The sequence below is a fragment of the Grampus griseus genome (assembly GCF_964374135.1).
Source record: "Grampus griseus genome assembly, chromosome: 13".
In the NCBI taxonomy this organism is placed as follows: Eukaryota; Metazoa; Chordata; class Mammalia; order Artiodactyla; family Delphinidae; genus Grampus; species Grampus griseus.
This window is the reverse complement of record NC_139007.1, coordinates 499,489-504,591: the sequence shown is the minus strand read 5'-3', so window position 1 is coordinate 504,591 and position 5,103 is coordinate 499,489. Positions and strand designations below refer to the sequence as shown.

The window sequence follows — 5,103 nt, the reverse complement described above, 5'->3', positions numbered from 1 at the left end:
TGTGCTCTACAGTAGGTCTTTGTTGATTATCCATTTTATAGATAGTAGTGTGTAGATGTCAATCCCCAACTCCTAATATATCCCTCCTCCACATGGGAGACAGGGTGTGGTGTGGACGCTGCTGAGTGGAAGAGAGCACAGCCCGGCCATCAGACCTACTTCCTCATCTTGCTGATTATCTATTTTTATGGGTTTACAACTTTCCTAAGAACTTTTGTATACAAAGGAACTTTTTTTTTAAAGTAATTTCCCCTTTATATTTAATCCAAAGAAGGATCTCGGGCAATTTGGGGTTTTTGGTTTTGGCCTCGTTTCTAAGTCTTTTTTCCTCTTTGTTGACTTTGGTGTTCGGGCACCCCCACTGCTTCGGATTCCTGAGGACCTTCTGGGCACCCACATTAATGAGGCAGCCACCTGGCGAGTCTGACTTGGCTGTCAGCGACGCACTGCTCCCATCCTTCTCCACTGTCCGTTCCGGCCCCCAGGGAAGGGGGAAGACACTGCGTCCAGCAGGTGTCCTAAATAACCGTGGGTGGGGGAGCTCTCCCACGTGAAGTGACTTCCCCCCGGGGCTTCCTGTCTGCCCCTACGACCTGGCGGCGGCGACCGTGGCCACCGACCTGCAGAGTGGCAGAGTCAGCGCGGCTTGCGACAGAGCAACCCGGCTCTCCTACCCTGGAGGGAGACGGAGGAGTTCAGTGATCTCCTGGACCTGGACTTTAATCTCTCCAACTCGCTGTCCCATCATGAGCCAGTGGTTTCCACCGTGTCGTCGGCATCAGCCTCATCCTCGTCCTCCCCTTCGAGCAGCGGTCCTGCCTGTGCACCCTCCACCTGCAGCTTCAGCTGTCCAGACCAGGCTGGGGGCGACCCAGACTTGGAGCCAGGCAGCAAGGGCGGTGGCCTGCTCCATGACCGGGAATCTGCACCCCCTGCAACAGCTCCCTTCAACCTGGCAGACATCAACCACGTGAACTCCTCTGGCTGCTGCGTGGCTGAGCTCCTGTGGCCCGAATTGGACCCAGTGTACACTCCATGGTAGCAGCCGCAGCCGCCAGGTGGCTTGATGAGCACCTTGATGGGCAAGTTTGTGTTGAAGGCATTGCTGAGTGCCCCTGATCATCGGTGTTAGCAAAGGCAGCCTGGATGGCATCCACTTGGTGGTGGCGGCATCCTACAGTGGTGGGCCGCCCCACTTGTGCCCCAAGATCAAGCGTGAGGCTGTCTCCTCATGCATCCTGTCGTTCTGACCCTAGAGGCCCACTTGGTCACTGGACCCCCTCTCAGCAATGGCCACTGGCTGCTGGCGCATGACTTTCCCCTGGGGTCGCAGCTCCCCAGCAGGAGTACCCCAACCCTGGGTGCCGAGGAACTGCTGAGCAGCAGTCATCCTGCCCTGCCGCTACCCCAGGCTTCCATCCCCACCCAACTACCCTCCCTTCCTGCCCTACCAGATGCAGCCGCAGGTCCCACCGCTCCATTACCAAGAGCCCATGCCACCCAGTTCCTGCATGTGGGAGGAACCTGAGCCAAAGAGGGAAGAACGTCGTGGCCCCAGAAAAGGATGGCCACTCACACCTGGGATTATGCAGGCTGCGGCAAAACCTACAGGAAGAGTTCTCATCTCAAGGCACACACCTGTGAGTCCACCCAGGTGAGAAACCTTACCACAGTGACTGCGACGGCCGTGAGTAGAAATCTGCCCTCTGAGATGAACTGACCAGGCACTACCACCAACACACCGTGCACCACCCCTTCCAGTGCCAGAAGTGCGACCCAGCATTTGTGAGTTTGGACCACTTCGCCTTACACGTGAAGAGGCACTTTTAAATCCCAAAACAGTGGGTATGACCCACTTTGCCAGAAGATAATTCAGTATTTTTTACCTTTCACACTGTCTTTCTGGTGAGGGAAGGAACCCAGCTGGAAAGCACTACAATCATGGTCAAGTTCCCAATGAGTGAACTTGTGAATGGATAATCAGGAGACCTGAGGAAACCAAACAACAAAGAACAGATGGGGTCTGTGACTGGATCTTCTATCATTCCAATTCTAAATCCAACTTGAATATATATTCCTGGACTTCGAAAACACCAAGGGGGCTACTGGAAGTGGTGGATATCAGGGTATAAATTAGATCAGTGAGTGTGGGGGAGGGAAGACCAGAAAACCTTGAATTGTTTCAATGCAATATAAGCATAAAGATCACCTTGTATTCTCTTCTAAAAGCCGTTATTATGATCTTAGAAGAAGAAGAAGAAAATCAGGTACAGAAAATGTGTTTTAATAGCCTAAACAATGGTGCTTGGTGAGTCTTGGTTCTAAAGGTGCCAAATGAGGCCAAAATTTTCAAACTGCTGCATACTTTGATGAGAAAATCTATTTTTGTCTTCGAGTCTACATTTATAACCTAAGTCAGGTAAATGCACCTGGTTTACTTTAACCTTTTTAGGCAGAGAGTCTTTTATGCACTGTGGTTTCAGTTGGGCAATAATTTGTACAATGGTTTATCTCCAAATATGCCTTAAGCAGAATTTTTTTATATATATAGTTCCTTGTCTTAATAAACATGTAATATAAATTTTAAAAAAATGATCTCACTGCAATTTATGTCAAAATGTTCTGCCTATATTTTCCTCTAAGAGTTTTATAGTATCTGGTCTTACATTTAGGTCTTTAATCCATTTTGAGTTTATTTTTATGTATGGAGTTAGAGAATGTTCTAATTTCATTCTTTTACATGTAGCTGTCCAGTTTTTCCAGCACCACTTATTGAAGAAACTGTCTTTTCTCCATTGTATATTCTTTTCTCCTTTGTCGTAGATTAATTGACCATAGGTGAGTGGGTTTATTTCTGGGCTTTCTACCCCCTTCCATTAATCGATATTTCTGTCCCTGTGCCAGTACCATACTGTTTTGATTACTGTAGCTTTATAGTAGAGTCTGAAGTCAGGGAGCCTGATTCTTCCAGCTCCATTTTTCTTTCTCAGGATTGCTTTGTCTATTCAGGGTCTTTTTTGTTTCCATACAAATTGTAAAATTTTTTGTTCTAGTTCTGTGAAAAATTCTGTTGGTAATTTTTTTTTTAACATCTTTATTGGGGTATAATTGCTTTACAATGGTGTGTTAGTTTCTGCTTTATAACAAAGTGAATCAGTCATACATAAACATATGTTCCCATATGTCTTCCCTCTTGCGTCTCCCTCCCTCCCACCCTCCCTATCCCACCCCTCCAGGCTGTCACAAAACACCAAGCCAATATCCCTGTGCCATGCAGCTGCTTCCCACTAGCTATCTACCTTACTACGTTTGTTAGTGTGTATATGTCCATGACTCTCTCTCGCCCTGTCACAGCTCACCCTTGCCCCTCCCCATAACCTCAAGTCCGTCCTCTAGGAGGTCTGCGTCTTTATTCCTGCCTTCTGTTGGTAATTTGATAGGGATTGCATTGAATCTGTAGATTGCCTTGGGTAGTATAGTCATTTTGATGATATTGATTCTTCCAATCCAAGAACATGGTATATCTTTCCATCTGTTTGTGTCATCTTTGATTTTTTTCATCAGTGTCTTATAGTTTTCAGAGTACAGGTCTTTTGCCTCCTTAGGTAGGTTTATTCATAGGTATTTTATTCTTTTCGATGCAATGGTAAATGGTATTTCTTTCCTTAATTTCTCTTTCTGATCTTTTGTTGTTAATGTATAGAAATGCAAGAGATTTCTCTGTGTTAATTTTGTATCCTGCAACTTTACTGAATTCATTGATGAGCTCTAGTAGTTTTCTGGTAGCATCTTTAGGATTCTCTATGTATCATGTCATCTGTAAACAGTGACAGTTTTACTTCTTTTCCAATTTGGAATCTTTTTATTTCTTTCTCTTCTCTGATTGACATGGTTAGGACTTCCCAAACTATGTTGAATAAAATGGTAAGTGTGGACATCCTTTTCTTTTTCCTGATCTTAGAGGAAAGAGTTCAGCTTTTCACCGTTGAGTATGATGTTAACTGTGGGTTTGTCATATATTGCCTTTATTATGTTGAGGTAGGGAACTTACATATGCCCACTTCATGGAGAGTTTTTATCATAAATGCATGTTGAATTTTGGCAAAAGCTTTTTCTGAATCTATTGAGATGGTCATATGGTTTTAATTCTTCAATTTGTTAATGTGATGTATTACAATGATTGATTTGTGGATATTGAAAAATCCTTGCATCCCTGGGATAAATCCTACTTGATCATGGTGTATGATCCTTTTACTATATTGTTGGATTGCTTTGCTAGTATTTTGTTGAGGATTTTTGTATCTACATTCATCAGTGATATTGCCCTGTAAATTTCCTTTTTTTTTTCTGGCATTTTTGTCTGGTTTTGGTATCAGGGTGATGGTGGACTCATAGAAAGAGTTTGAAAATGTTCCTTTTTCTGCAATTTTTTGAAATAGTTTCAGAAGTATAGGTGTTAACTCTTCTCTAAATGTTTGATAGAATTTGCCTGTGAAGCCATTTGTTCCTGGACTTTCGTTTGTTGGGCATTTTAAAATCACAGATTCAATCTCAGTACTTGTGATTGGTTTGTTCATATTTTCTATTTCTTCCTGATTCAGTCTTGGAAGATTGTACCTTTGTAAGAATTTGTCCATTTCTTCTAGGTTGTCCATTTTATTGGCATATAGTTGCTTGTAGTAGCCTCTTATGACCCTTTATATTTCCGGGGTGTCTTGTAACTTCTTTTTCATTTCTAATTTTATTGATTTGAGCACTATTCCTTTTTTCTTGATGAGGCTGGCTAAAGGTTTATCAATTTTGTGTATCTTTTCAAAGAACCAGGTTTTAGTTTCATTGATCTTTTCTATTGTTTTCTTCGTCTCTATATCATTTATTTCTGTTCTCATCATTATGATTTATTTCCTTCTACTAACTCTGGGTTTTGTTTGTTCTTCTTTCTCTAGTTGATTTAGGTGTGTGGCTAGGTTGTTTATTTGAGATTTTTCTTATTTCCTGAGGTAATATTGTATTGCTATAAACTTCCCTCTTAGAACTGCTTTTGCTTTGTCCTAAAGGTTTTGGATCATCATGTGGTTTTTTTCATTTGTTTCTAGGTGTTTT

At 43.0% G+C, this 5,103-nt stretch overlaps 1 pseudogene across 1 annotated transcript; it reads left to right on the top strand.

Annotated features, from left to right (window-relative positions):
* Positions 1-401: 401 nt before the first annotated feature.
* On the top strand, positions 402-1,830 carry LOC309831933 (Krueppel-like factor 4; annotated as a pseudogene). The gene has a single exon. The product of its transcript is annotated as a Krueppel-like factor 4 (transcript).
* Positions 1,831-5,103: the final 3,273 nt, after the last annotated feature.